At 44.3% G+C, this 15,930-nt stretch overlaps 1 pseudogene across 1 annotated transcript in view; it reads right to left on the reverse strand.

Annotated features, from left to right (window-relative positions):
- LOC311101797 (arf-GAP domain and FG repeat-containing protein 1-like) overlaps positions 1-15,930 on the reverse strand; it is a 37,934-nt pseudogene that overhangs the window by 2,661 nt on the left and 19,343 nt on the right. The window contains exons 7-11 of the transcript XR_014615756.1: positions 15,171-15,257; positions 13,801-14,077; positions 9,873-10,062; positions 9,447-9,526; positions 2,858-2,959 (exon numbers count right to left, since the gene is read on the reverse strand). The product of XR_014615756.1 is annotated as an arf-GAP domain and FG repeat-containing protein 1-like (transcript). The remainder of the gene's footprint in view (positions 1-2,857; positions 2,960-9,446; positions 9,527-9,872; positions 10,063-13,800; positions 14,078-15,170; positions 15,258-15,930) is intronic.

Below are 15,930 nucleotides of genomic sequence, written 5' to 3' on the forward strand. Positions count from 1 at the left end.
CTTCCATTCCTGTCGCGGTCCTCATGAGAGCCAGTTTCATCATAGCGCTTGATGGTTTTTGCGACTGCACTTGAAGAAACTTTCAAAGTTCTTGACATTTTCCATATTGACTGACCTTCATGTCTTAAAGTAATGATGGACTGTTGTTTCTCTTTGCTTATTTGAGCTGTTCTTGTCATAATATGGACTTGGTCTTTTACCAAATAGAGCTATCTTCTGTATACCCCCCTACCTTGTCATAACACAACTGATTGGCTCAAACGCATTAAGAAGGAAAGAAATTCCACAAATTAACTTTTAAGAAGGCACACCTGTTAATTGAAAGACTACCTCATTAAGCTGGTTGAGAGAATGCCAAGGGCGTGCAAAGATGTCATCAAGGCAAAGGGTGGCTATCTGAAGAATCTCAAATATAAAATATATTTTGATTTGTTTAACACATTTTTGGTTACTACATGATTCCATGTGTTATTTCATAGTTTTGATGTCTTCACTATTATCAATGTAAAAAATAGTACAAATAAAGAAAAACCCTTGAATGAGTAGGTGTGTCCAAACTTTTGACTGGTAGTGTACACACCCACCTACCTACCCTGTCTACCTATAATCACACCTGACGCCAGGTTAACATTGGCACACAACCTGAACTAAAACACCTTTACTGAGCAGTGTACACTTAAACACAGAGAAACAAACACAGCAACAGCAGAAAAACTACTTTGTGACTAGAACGAGTCTCAGAGACTAGCTCTATCCGGAACATAACCTGCATTAAACTACACAGCATCTAGCACACAGCTACAGTCCTACAGCACTCAGAGTATAGGCACTCTCAGCAAAGGCAGTGTACAGAATCCAGGAGGGTGAAAAACTATAAGAAGCTTACAGTCAAGATGGTTGTGCAGTTAAAGGACACTCTTAAATGGTTATCTGGCAGTTTGATGTCCTTTCAACACCAGTTTATAAACTCAGAGCTCAGCTGGATGACATACACACTGCCAACAGCTATAGTCTGAAAAGCTACGACTGTTAGTTAGGCTATTTCTCTTGGCCGGCAGGGGGCAAGATGGGGTAATCGGCGATGCCACATCACTACAGTCTGGGAGCGTCAGTGAGGGCAGGGGGGGGATTGGTTATGGCAGTTGAGGCATCAGGACTCCCACACTCACAGATACAGTAGAAGCAGCACTGGGGTCAGGGGTCAGGGCACACAACATATGCACAGTTGGCGAGACAGTCACAGGATGCTCAGGGGAGCTCTAAGAAGCACTGCCACAGCCAAGACACAGGGAGGCAGAGAGGAGGAGGGGGAAGGAAGGAGAAAAGGAGTGAGCTGGAAGAGGAGGAGGAGGGGACCTACCAAAGTGGGCTGGAGGGTAACCCTGCCCATGCAGAGCCCCCAACAGGCCTGTCCAGCATCACGGGAGCAATCAGACAGAGCCATCATCATTTGGACGTACACATAAGTACGCACACACCTTCATGCTCATTACAGAAACACTCAGTCACCAATCAGTGTCTCTCCAATTTACTCTATGTAAGACTGTTACTACTTGGACTATCTCCTCATTTAGCAACAGACAATTGTTAGTAAATAATGCTGCCAGTCTAGTAGCAGCCGAGCCACCGGCAATAGACTTACTTAGAGATGAATACAATTAGCTGAGCGATGAAGTGAAGGCATCTGGTTCATAACCTCATTATGACCTCTAATGACCATGACCACTGTGACCATGAGTCCTCTCACAGGGTTTCAGGTGGTCACAGTCACCCTCTGTAAAAGTAATCATCTAAGAATATGGACTTTTGCTACATATAGAAGCTTTTACATGATCACCTGCCTCAGTTAATTTGTGATATTTTAGCATGACTTTGGAATATGGTTACCATCTGCGAAACATGTTTTTCTTCTGCACTACCTCAAAATGGCCGCTAACCACGACAGTTAGATCAGCTTTAGTCATACATTTACATTTTAGTCATTTAGCAGACGCTCTTATCCAGAGCGACTTACATTATCTTTTATTTATATTTTTACATACTGCCCCCCCGTGGGAATTGAACCCACAACCCTGGCATTGCAAACGCCATGCTCTACATCCCTGCCGGCCATTCCCTTCCCTACCCTGGACGACGCTGGGCCAATTGTGCGCCGCCCCATGGGTCTCCCGGTCGTGGCCGGCTACGACAGAGCCTGGATACGAACCAGGATCTCGTGGCACAGCTAGCACTGCGATGCAGTGCCTTAGACCACTGCGCCACTCGGGAGACTACTTAGAGATGTACTTCAGAGCTCATCTACTAGCTTTGCAACAGGGCTGCCCATGAGAGGTTTTGGGTTAAGTGCGCCCTCTATCTAACTCAGTGGCCGTGTCCGAATACCCGTACTTGCGTTCTAAATAGTATGTTGATTGGGTATGCGCAAAATAGAAAGGTTTAGAGTATGTGATATTTCGAAAATGTTGAAAGCTTTAAATGCCAGGATGTCATATTCATTTCAGCTTTCATCTAGTACGAATTCGCTGCATGCTATTGAGGAAGATAATTGTCTTTTCAGACTCCCACGTGTATTTGATAACAGCTGATAATCAGATGATCAGACGTGATGTACGAATGGCAGGGAACAACCCAATTGCGCATTACATGACGCCTTCTCAGTATGCGTGTGCCTAGTATGTTGATATCTGTTGCTTACTGCATACATTTTTACTAAACAGTATGTTCTAAACAGTATGTAGTATGGTTAGTAAATAGTATAGAATTTTAGTAAGTAGTAGGCAAGAATGATTTCGGACACAGCCTATGGCTTTAGTTTCAAATACATTGGGTATGCAAAACATCCGTGGCGTGTCCCCACCTGCTGCTGCCATGGCCGCTGCTCTCCCGTTGCTCTGGAAGGGGTTGGTGGTGGCTATCGCCGGGGCAACCGCTGCAGCAGCAAAGGGGTTTGTTGATGGACCTGGCAGAAGGGAAGAGGAGACATCAAACTCATATTAGTTAATCTCTGAGTAGCTAAGTATCTACTTCAGCTCTGGAGAAATGGGTTGCGGTCCCATTCTAATCTACCCCCTTCTCCCCGAAGTGTGCAATCGTTCTATGATGGAAATGTTCTTGTGTGTACGTGATGGTATGTTTAGCACAATGCTGCTTTTGTAATAACCTGTCTTGGTTGGGTTCATGCGAGTGACGGGTTGACTGCACAAAGGAGTAAACCACACTATCACTCATAATCAATTTGGTTGTACGCCCAGAACATTATATTGGGACTAGAGAAGTGATAAAATGTCTCAGTTTCAAGGTAAGAAGCCTTGTGTTGTATAAATCAGTCACATACAGGAACCAACCATGCTTATAACTTGTTTGTGTAGCAGTATAAAAGGACTGAAAGGGAACCTCCCCTTCAGCGTTTTCATCAAGCTTGTATTGAGTTTGTGAACATTTTACATTTACATTTTAGTCATTTTAGCAGACGCTCTTATCCAGAGCGACTTGCAGTTAGTGAGTGCATACATTCTTTTATTTTTACATACTGGCCCCCCGTGGGAATTGAACCCACAACCCTGGCATTGCAAACGCCATGCTCTACCAACTGAGCTACCTCCCTGCCTGCCATTCCCTCCCCTACCCTGGACGACGCTGGGCCAATTGTGCACCGCCCCATGTGTCTCCCGATCGCGGCCGGCTACGACAGAGCCTGGATTCGAACCAGGATCTCTAGTGGCACAGCTAGCACTGCGATGCAGTACCTTAGACCACTGCGCTTATTATCTTCGGCCGTGATAATAAGGATTACTTCATTTACTTTGAGTCCTTAGTGGTGAATTTCCACTACAATTCTGGGGTCACGAAACAAGATATTTGATCTTTTCGACGTGATCCATCAGTGAAGGTCTCAGTGGGAACACCGGTGGCGCATTCTTGGAAGGCGGAAAGGGAAATTCCCGTCTCACTAAAAGAGGACGAGGACCCACCCGGACCAGACCTTCACTGTGGGACGTGTCAGGAAGGAAAAACAACATCCACGAAACCTAGAAGGTCAACTCAACTGATTTCAGTAAGTCATTTTAAATGAAGTAATACATTGTTTAAGAAGGGATCCAAGTTCTAAGAGAGAACTAGGCAAAGGTTTGGTGAACCTCGTTTATAACATTATATAGACATTCTGTGGAAATACCTAAGGAAGTTCTGTGTGAACTGCACAAATGTTCTGTGTGAACTTCGTTTGAATATGTAAACAACCAGAAGCGGGAAATGGTGTCTCGAGTATGTGGTGCATGTGTGAATGAATACCTAAGAAAGTTCTGTGAACTGAACGTTATATAGGGATTCTGTGTGGATGCCTAAGCAAGTTCTGTGTGAACTTCGATTGATATCGTTATATATGGGTTCTGTCCACCACCACCAGCCATCTGATCTACAGGTGCGGAGGCATTGACAGGAGAACCATTGAAAACTTTGAGAAGGAAGCAGCTGAGATGAGCAAGGGCTCATTGATGCCCCCGGACACTGAGATTTCATCAAGAACATGATCACTGGTACCTCTCAGGCGGACTACGCTGTGCTGATTGTTGCTGGTGGTGTGGATGTGAATCCCTAAAAAGTTCTGTGTGAACTGAACAAAGTTCTGCATGGACTTGGATTGATAACGTTATATAGGGATTCTGAGTGAATACCTAAGCAAGTTCTGTGTGATGTCTGAACATTTACACTACCGTTCAAAAGTTTGGGGTCACTTAGAAATGTCCTTGTTTTCGAAAGAAAATAAAAAAAATTGTCCATTAAAATAACAGTGTAGACATTGTTAATGTTGTAAATGGCTATTGTAGCTGGAAATGGCTGATTTTTAAATAATATAAATAATATGCCATTTAGCAGACGCTTTTATCCAAAGCGACTTACAGTCATGCGTGCATACATTTTTTGTGTATGGGTGGTCCCGGGGTTCAAACCCACTACCCAAGCGTTACAAGCGCCGTGCTCTACCAGTTGAGCTACAGAGAATATCTACATTCTACATAAGCGTACAGAGGCGTACAGAGGCCCATTATCCGCAACCATCAGTCCTGTGTTCCAATGGCACGTTATGTTTGCTAATCCAAGTTTATCATTTTAAAAGGCTAATTGATCATTAGAAAACCCTTTTGCAATTATGTTAGCACAGCTGAAAACTGTCTCTAACCAGAATAGAAAGATGAGTGGGAGGCCCCGGTGCTCCTTTCGAAAAATAGGACATTTCTAAGTGACCCCAAACTTTGGAACGGTAGTGTAGTTTCACTGTTTTATCTCATTATATTCTCTCAATATGTTTTGCCTCATTATATTCACTTGAGTATGAATATATTGCTTATTCTCAGAAATAGCTCTTTGTGTATGAGAAGGATAATTATATAGTGGACTGTGGCAGGCTGCAAGAATGTGCACTTCCTAATCTCAAGGCTTCTCCTGACTGATAAGGAGACTGGGAGATGTGTGGAGGAGTACAAAAGGTTCTGGACTTGGGCTGGGACGATAACACCACCTGCCTAGCCACGGAGATTCATTGTACATCCTAGACTCAGGAGGGGGGAGGGCTCCTGAGTATAGAGACAAAGTGGAGTCGCAATTCAACGGCTCAGACACGAGACGTATGTGACAATCACGGACTACAACAGGAAACCCAGCCACGTCACCGACCCCGACGTCTTGCTTCCGGACAAGCTAAACACCTTCTTCACCTGCTTTGAGGATATCACAGTACCACAGACGCGGCCCACTACCAAGGACTGTGGGCTCTCCTCCGTGGCCAAAGTGAAAAACTGAAATGGTCCACCCACACAGACAGTGTGGTGAAGGTGCAACAGAGCCTTCCTTGGCACCTAAAACTCTCACAAACTTTTACAGATGCACAATTGAGAGCATCCTGTCGGGCTGTATCACTGCTTGGTATGGCAACAGCACCGCCTGCAACCGCAGGGCTCTCCAGAGGGTGGTGCAGTCTGCCCAATGCATTACCGGGGGCAAACTACCCTACTACCCTACAACTACAGCACCCGATGTCACAGGAAGGCCAAAAAGATCATCAAGGACATCAACCACCCGAGCCACTGCCTGTTCACCCCGCTATCATCCAGAAGGCGAGGTCAGTACTGGTGCATCAAAGCTGGGACTGAGAGACTGAAAAACAGATTATATCTCAAGGCAATCAGACTGTTAAATAGTCATCACTAGCAAATTAGAGGCTGCTGCCTATAGACATAGACTAGAAATCACTGGCCACTTTAAGAAATGGAACACTAGTCACTTTAATGTTTATATATCTTGCATTACTCATCTCATATGTATATACTGTATTCTATACTATTCTACTGTATCTTAGCCCATGCCGCTCTGTCATTGCTCGTCCATATATGTACAGTGAGGGAAATAAGTATTTGATCCCCTGCTGATTTTGTACGTTTGCCCACTGACAATGAAATGATCAGTCTATAATTTTAATGGTAGGTTTATTTGAACAGTGAGAGACAGAATAACAACAAAATAATCCAGAAAAACTCATGTCAAAAATGTTATAAATTGATTTGCATTTTAAATGAGGGAAATAAGTATTTGACCCCCTCTCAATCAGAAAGGTTTCTGGCTCCCAGGTGTCTTTTATACAGGTAACACGCTGAGATTAGGAGCACACTCTTAAAGGGAGTGCTCCTAATCTCAGTTTGTTACCTGTATAAAAGACACCTGTCCACAGAAGCAATCAATCAATCAGATTCCAAACTCTCCACCATGACCAAGACCAAAGAGCTCTCCAAGGATGTCAGGGACAAGATTGTAGACCTACACAAGGCTGGAATGGGCTACAAGACCGTCGCCAAGCAGCTTGGTGAGAAGGTGACAACAGTTGGTGCGATTATTCGCAAATGGAAGAAACAGAAAATATCTGTCAATCTCCCTCGGCTTGGGGCTCCATGCAAGATCTCACCTCGTGGAGTTGCAATGATCATGAGAACGGTGAGGAATCAGCCCAGAACTACACGGGAGGATCTTGTCAATGATCTCAAGGCAGCTGGGACCTTAGTCACCAAGAAAACAATTGGTAACACACTATGCCGTGAAGGACTGAAATCCTGTAGCGCCCGCAAGGTCCCCCTGCTCAAGAAAGCACATATACAGGCCCGTCTGAAGTTTGCCAATGAACATCTGAATGATTTAGAGGAGAACTGGGTGAAAGCGTTGTGGTCAGATGAGACCAAAATAGAGCTCTTTGGCATCAACTCAACTCGCCGTGTTTGGAGGAGGAATGCTGCCTATGACCCCAAGAACACCATCAAACATGGAGGTGGAAACATTATGCTTTGGGGGTGTTTTTCTGCTAAGGGGACAGGACAACTTCACCACATCAAAGGGACAATGGACGGGGCCATGTACTATCAAATCTTGGGTGAGAACCTCCTTCCCTCAGCCAGGGCATTGAAAATGGGTCGTGGATGGGTATTCCAGCATGACAATGACCCAAAACACACGGCCAAGGCAACAAAGGAGTGTCTCAAGAAGAAGCACATTAAGGTCCTGGAGTGGTCTAGCCAGTCTCCAGACCTTAATCCCATAGGAAATCTGTGGAGGGAGCTGAAGGTTCGAGTTGCCAAACGTCAGCCTCGAAACCTTAATGACTTGGAGAAGATCTGCAAAGAGGAGTGGGACAAAATCCCTCCTGAGATGTGTGCAAACCTGGTGGCCAACTACAAGGAACGTCTGACCTCTGATTGCCAACAAGGGTTTTGCCACCAAGTACTAAGTCATGTTTTGCAGAGGGGTCAAATACTTATTTCCATCATTAAAATGCAAATCAATTCATAACATTTTTGACATGCGTTTTTCTGGAGTTTTTTGTTGTTATTCTGTCTCTCACTGTTCAAATAAACCTACCATTAAAATTATAGACTGATCATGTCTTCGTCAGTGGGCAAACGTACAAAATCAGCAGGGGATCAAAAACTTTTTTCCCTCACTGTATATATTCTTAATTCCATTCCTTACTTAGATTTGTGTGTATTGGGTATATGTTGTGAAATTGTTAGATATTAATGCACTGTCGGAGCTAGAAGCACAAGCATCTCACTACACCCGCAATAACATTTGCTAAACACTTGTATGTGACAAATAAAATTTGATTTGATATGTTTGGGAAAACAATAATTATACTAGTTGACTGCACATAGCACAAAAACAGAGGCGAAGTGAGGGTGATATGGCGTGGGAACACCTCTCGTAAAACCTGCAGCCTGACGGGGGAAGACTGGGTAAATCAAATCAAATCAAATTTTATTGGTCACATGCGCCGAATACAACAGGTGCAGACATTACAGTGAAATGCTTACTTACAGCCCTTAACCAACAGTGCATTTATTTTAAACAAAAAAAGTAAGAATAAAACAACAACAGAAAAAGTGTTGAGAAAAAAAGAGCAGAAGTAAAATAAAGTGACAGTAGGGAGGCTATATATACAGTAAAATAAAGTGACAGTAGGGAGGCTATATATACAGGGGGGTACCGTTGCAGAGTCAATGTGCGGGGGCACCGGCTAGTTGAGGTAGTTGAGGTAATATGTACATGTGGGTAGAGTTAAAGTGACTATGCATAAATACTTAACAGAGTAGCAGCAGCGTAAAAAGGATGGGGTGGGAGGGCAGTGCAAATAGTCCGGGTAGCCATGATTAGCATGAGTAGGTGTTTTTAGAGCCTTCATTTTTGTGGACCCCAGCAGAACAGTATCCCAAAGGTATAGAGTCAGGCTAAGGAAAAGTGGGAATCGTCATGTTATCAAACTTCGGTTTTTGCCATACATGATGATTATGCATAGCTTAACGCATTACTAATACTTGTCATATTTTGTGTTTTCTTTTTCTTTTCAAGTCTTTTGCTGTCACTCTCTTAGGAACCCGAAAGAGGAAGAGAAAGTCAAAGCTCCAGCTGAAATGTCATTATCAGAAACCGCTAGAAGCTACTCTGGCAATGAAGATAACGATTGGGAGGTGACAGTTTGGCTGTCAACTATGTTTGGATCATAGTCTGTCAACCTTGCAAAATGGCCTATGTTGGGACTATTTGTCCTTGTGTGTGTGATAACATTGATGGAGAACTTACATAAATGAAAGTGTGTAACTGTATGAAGCAAAGGTCTTAAGTTAAACCTTTATACTGCAATAGTTTTACAAGTGTAAGCAATAAAGATTGCTTCATTTACTTTGACTTTGAGTCCTTAGTGGTGAATTTCCACAACAGTTGACTCCCCCTCATGAATTGAAAAGTAATGGACGCAAGACAGTGAGTGAAATATGAAGAAAACTCCATATTGTCCATGCTTACACCTATCCAATATTTTTAAACCCGAGGTGGAGAGTGAAGTAGTGTAACGCACACTAAGTGGGAAAGAGTAGGGAATGGAAACACACACATGTAGTGTTGTCACTCACCTCCAAAACCCTGGGGCATGCTGGACATACATTGTTGTGCCTGGGCTGACGAGACTCCTGTCACAGGGCCAAACATCCCCCTGGTACACAACACAACACTGGCGTTAGAGTGACCACAATGACTAACCATGACAGAGGCTGCGTCCCAAATGACACCCTATTTCCTACATGGTCCCTAGCAGTAGTGCTAAAAGTAGCGCACTTTTAGAGAATAGGGTGCGATTTGGGATGCAGCCAGAGACAGAGGTGAGAGGGCTGACTATAATTTTGAAAGATAGCCCTACTTGATGGTAACAAGAAAGTTGCTTTATATATTTACAAAGATGTGAATATGAGACAGAAAGACAGACAGAAAGAAAGAACTCAAGGCATAGATTATAGGGTAATGGAAAGAGGTTGAATTAATCTGATGGTGTGTTCTCGTACCCTTGAGAAGTGCTGATGGTGTTGTAGACGCTGGTGGCGGGGGCCGACGAGCCGAACACGTTGTCCAGCTCGGCCAGCGCGGCGTAGCGGTCTGCCGCCGACGTACCCGTCAGCTGACTCTGGGGGTGACGCAGTCCTGCCGACGCCACCGGGGGGAGAGAGCCCGGGACCCCGCTAGGGACGCTACCTCCTGAAAACACACACACAGGCTGGTTTACAACACAGGGAGGCCAGGAGAGTACTGTAGAAGCTAGTAACTCCATCTGTCTCCCACCCACGGCAGGGAGAGCAACAACACATCATGCCCACACAAAGGAGACCTAATCCTGCTCCTGGGCCACAATCCAGACAGCTCCACACTCAAGCAACGTCACCATCATCAAAACAAACTGTGATCTAGTTCTTGTAGCTCTTCATTGTATGAACGAACGTGTGTGATCTAGAAGTCAGAAGTGGAATGCTGGATTCCACTAGACCATAGTCCTCAAGGTGCAGGTCAGGAGAGAATCGATATCAAAACTCTAATATAAGTAAGATACCCCAGTGCTAAGAAAGGTTTTTCACTCAGAGGTAACCACAGCAATTCAGATGACAGGTGAGCTGACATTAGGACCAGACAATCGGATGACATGACTGACCAGATGGGGCGCAAAAGTGTTGGAATCCCAGAAAGCCAGATTCTAACAGTGGGTTTTTATGAGCATCTGGGACCGTATGTATAAAGTGTCTCAGAGTAGGAGTGACGATTTAGAATCAGTTTTGCCTTTTAGATCACAATGAATGGGATTAATGGACAGGGGGGGGACCTGATCCTAGATCAACACTCCTACTCCTAGATCAACACTCCTACTCCGAGAAGGTTGATACATACGGCCACAGATTTACATCGTTATGTCATAAGCTTGCTAAGGTCTCTCTTGCATATCTCGAAATAATGTCAAATGGCTACTGGTTTCTCCGGTTGACATTTAGGGAGCTACCATACAGTGCATTCTCAAAGTATTCAGACCCCTTGACTTTTTCCACATTTTGTTATGTTACAGCCTTATTCTAAAATGGATTAAATTGTTTTTCCTCATCAATCTACACACAATACCCCATAATGACAAAGCAAAAACAGGGTTTTAGAAATGTTTGCTAATTTATTACAAATAAAAATATGACATTTACATAAGTATTCAGACCCTTTACTCAGTACTTTGTTGAAGCACCATTGGCAGCAATTACAACCTCGAGTTGGGTATGACACTACAAGCTTGGCACACGTGTATTTGGGGAGTTTCTCCCATTCTTCTCTGCAGATCCTCTCAAGCTCTGTCAGGTTGGATGGGGAGCGTCGCTGCACAGCTATTTTCAGGTCTCTCCAGAGATGTTCGATCGGGTTCAAGTCCAGGCTCTGGCTGGGCCACTCAAGGACATTCAGAGACTTGACCCGAAGCCCCCCCCTGCGTTGTCTTGGCTGTGTGCTTAGGGTCGTCGTCCTGTTGGAAGGTGAACCTTCTCCCCAGTCTGAGCGCTCTGGAGCAGGTTTTCATCAAAGATCTCTCTGTCCTTTGCTCCGTTCATCTTTTCCTCGATCCTGACTAGTCTCCCAGTCCCTGCCGCTGAAATACACCCCCACAGCATGACACTGCCACCACCATGCTTCACCGTAGGGATGGTATTGGCCAGGTGATGAGCGGTGCCTGGTTTCCTCCAGACGTGAGTTCAATCTTGGTTTCATCAGACCAGAGAATCTTGTTTCTTATGGCCTGAGAGTCCTTTAAGTGCCTTTTGGCAAACTCCAAGCGGGCTGTCGTGTGCCTTTTACTGATAAGTGGCTTCTGTCTGGCCACCCTACCATAAAGGCCTGATTGGTGGAGTGCTGCAGAGATGGTTGTCCTTCTGGAAGGTTCTCCCATCTCCACAGAGGAACTCTGGAGCTCTGTCAGAGTGACCATTGGGTTCTTGGTCACCTCCCTGAACAAGGCCCTTCTCCCCCATTTGCTCAGTTCTAGGAAGAGTCTTGGGGGTTCCAAACTTCTTCCATTTAAGAATGATGGAGGCCACTGTGTTCTTGATGACCTTCAATGCTGCTGAAATGTTTTGGTACCCTTCCTCAGATCTGTGCCTCGACACAATCCTGTCTCTGAGTTCTACGGACAATTCCTTCGACCTCATGGCTTGGTTTTTGCTCTGACATGCACTGTCAACTGTGGGACCTTATATAGACAGTTGTGTGCCTTTCCAAATCATGTCCAATCAATTGAATTTACAACAGGTGGACTCCAATCAAGTTGTAGAAACATCTCAAGGATGATCAATGGAAACAGGATGCACCTGAGATCAATTACATGTGGCCAACTATTTCAGCACCGTTTCGCGCTGCTTTGAGACAAGCATGGGGACTGGTCTTGATAAAAATCAATCAGATTTTTATTTTCACTGAACCTCACTTTGGATATTGGTTAGCCTACAATTTGGCTGTGGAAATGTTAGGATTATTTTGCTCTTCACTCGCAGTCGCTAAGTAGCCTACTCCCGACCAGTCACGTTGTACAGCGCCACATTTTCCTAACGGAAACCCTGAGGCCTACATAGGCTACTGTAAAATGCATTTTTCATTTTTTCTTGGAATAGAAACACCATAATATTAATCCATTTCATTAAGCTACATTTATAACAGTATAAACAGCACAACAAATACAATAATTTATCTTTTACAAACAAATTATAATCATTCCCATATATTCTGTTCTAACAAAAAATGGTTTTAAAGTCTTTAGTACTGCCAAGATTAAAAACAGTCAAATGCATTCGTGAATTCAATCGCTTAAGCCGACATGTTGCGGTTCATTCAACGTTTAATTATTCAAGTCTCCCTTTGTTATTTCGTTTTATAACTAAAATGCTTGATTGTATTTAAAGACATGGATGACTTGTATGCTGTGTGATGACATGCACAAATGAATGAATGATTGATACAATGAAGTAGGCCTTTATGCCAATAAGTAAGTTACGTTAAGACAGCTACAGTGAACGGGACTCATAGGCCTACAGCTCCATGCCATTTCAATAATTTCACTTCAATCAAATCCTTGAACCCACCTGTCCCTGACTTTTCCTAAATATGTGTATTTTACACTCTAGCAGTAGGCCTACATTGAGATAAATACCCTAAAAGACTAAAACTTTCTGATAATTTAATCCTCAAAGTGCCAATAGCCGGGACTTGATGAGTAGCCTACCAATAGCCACCCGTCTATTAAATCAATGTAATATACACAATCACAAAGAAGTCTATTAATATCTTGTTTAGGGAGGTCATAAAAAACATGGTACTAAGACAATGTATTTCAAAAGAACAGAATAGCATGTTTTAAAATGTATTTATCTGTGCTATAGTAGCTGAGGATATTTTCCACAAATGGGTATTTGCTGATTGTCATCAGTAGGCATGGAGCTGTGGTTATTCTAGGAAAACGTTCGATTTTGAAAACATTTTGTGTTTTTTGGCAAAACTAGCTTAATTAAAAACCTTGGAATATGCTCTTTTGGATAGGGTATAGCAATCAAAACGTCTGGCCTGCACGGACCTCTGTAGGATTATTGGGAAAAATAAGCAAGCACCAACAAGCTTCAAAAAGACGCCCTCAAAGACGCCCTCTGGTGGTTGAACTAGCACTAATAGCAACAATGGCGGACAGTAAAATACTATGACATCATGCACTCCAAAATGCCATACCATTCTGCAGCATCCCGCAAGCTGTGCTGTGGCTTTTAAACGAAGACCCACTGTAACTGCTGGTTTAGAAAGGATGGGACCCGGACTTTATCTATTCTACACCATGCATGAGCTCATCATCCCCAACCCGATAGCAAACTCACTCTACTTGATGCATCTTGAAGTCTGTGAGTGGAGGCTGGCTCGCAGCAGGGAGAGGTTTACCTTGCTCCGTTTTGGCAGAGCTAAAGATGGTATCCAGGTCAGAAAGAGCTGCGTATCTATCGGTGGGGACGCTAGTAGTGCCGCTGTCTCTGTCTACCAGCCCATTGGGCAGTCCTGCGGTGGAGGAGTTCCTCTGGCTCTGGGACTGGGAAGAGGAACTGAAGAATGGACTAGGAAGAGGAACTGAAGAATCCAAAGTCGGCGCTACAGGATTTGGCGAAGTGGTCAAAATTAACTAAATTGCTAGAGTTAGCTAGGCCCCCCGAGGACGTGCTACCTGCGAGAGAGAAAGAGATGACAGAGAGGAGTCACATAATAGGGGCCTGGGTGTGTGTTCCTGACCATGCAGCGGAAATCTGGGGGGCTGGATTGAACACTGTGTGCTACTGGATGTACAGCAGTGTCATCTTTCATTTACAACAGCACTGTGCTTCATCTGACCTGAAATCAGTGGAAAGGATCTGCATTATAATGTTGAGTAGTATAAGATTTTAGGTTTTAGTCATTTAGCAGACGCTCTTATCCAGAGCGACTTACAGTTTTAGTGAGTGCATACATTTTTTCATACTGGCCCCCGTGGGAATCGAACCCACAACACTGGCGTTGCAAGCACCAAGTTCTACCAACTGAGCTACAGGAGGCCCCAGATCGAATGGAGTCAACTGTGTCAGACTTGAAATGAGCCCAACAGCAGTCATGGTCCTTAGTCTGACTGTCACAAGAGCCACACAGTGGCTTCAAGTGGGTTTGTAGGATGATTGTTGCCTTTCTTAACAATCATCTTACCCTGAGGGTTAGTTAGGCACAGAGACTGAGGTTGGTCACTGTCTGAGGAAACAGAGTGAGAGTTGAGGTAAAGAAAGAGAAGAAGCATCACTTCACTGGGAGTGGTTTGAGGGTAGAACCTGACTGTTCCTATGGAATACGAAATCCTGTCTACGCTCCTGTCTGACAAATTAATACATCTACAGTGAATTACTGAATTACCTACACTGTTACAAGATCTTAGTACAATACATAGGTGGAGAAATATCTTTCAAATCATTCTGAAGATGATCTTCTGCAGGATAAGAATTCCAGAGGCTGAGGTAATAGTTGGCCATCTTCTCTTTCAATAGCTGGCTGCAGTTTAGACTGCATGACATCATGTTATTTTGCACCAATGGCCCTGTACTTCTGGATATGAACAGGCCAGCAAACACCAAAGAGCATACAACACACGCATCCACAGACAGACACACACACATCAACAGGAACAACCACAGACATTGATATGGGAAAACCCTTAGAGCCTACCAGACAGACAGAGGGGAGAAAGGGCAGTTAGGTGTTAGCTAGAGGCTGAGCCCAGTGAGATGGAGAGAACTTACTGTGAGCACCTGCACCCGGGTGAGGTAGAGCAGTGCCAGCGGTGGCAAACTCACCCACACTGCGGCTGGATGAGAGGGACGTGAACGCTTGCAGCCAAAACAGGAGGGGAGCGGGGGGGGCATGAGTACCAGAGAGACAGGGTGGGGGAAAAAACAGAAAGAAATATCAACCAAAAGGGGGAAAAAAAATGTGTGAACATCACCCAAAAGCAAAATGAAATCATAACAGAGCGAATGGAGTCAGTGTGAAAGCGGAGGCCAGGCCAGGCAGTGTAGTGACCAGTGTGAGTGAGAGCAGGAGTCTTGAGAGAGAGAGGGGATGCATCTCAAGTCTAAAGTGGTTTCCTCTCCTTGTTTCCTCATCTGTGCAGATCTGAAAACATATAGGATAGGTGAAAGCAGACATGACAGATAGCGGTCTAACTGTACATTTGTTTGATTCTTTCAGATCAGTGCGGATGAAGGAAAGGAGACAAGGAGAGGACGCCACTGTTGAGTGTTGAGATGCACCCAGAGACCAGTGCTTTCCCATCCACCACCATGTAGAAGTCAAGAGGTCATCTGTAGACTGCAGGCATTAGTCTCCAGCAGAGGGCGGTGTGGTACATTCAAAATGAATTCCCTTGACAATGGATGGGGAAACTAGCCAGTGAATGAGTGTGTGCCTTGAGCAGCCAGCGAGCCAGCTAGCAAATACAGAGCCAATGAGAGTGATGAAATGAATGAAATGGCGTGGAGCCATGGACCAGGACTGTGAGAA

This window comes from Coregonus lavaretus, assembly GCF_964263955.1.
Source record: "Coregonus lavaretus genome assembly, chromosome: 26".
NCBI classification, from domain to species: domain Eukaryota; kingdom Metazoa; phylum Chordata; class Actinopteri; order Salmoniformes; family Salmonidae; genus Coregonus; species Coregonus lavaretus.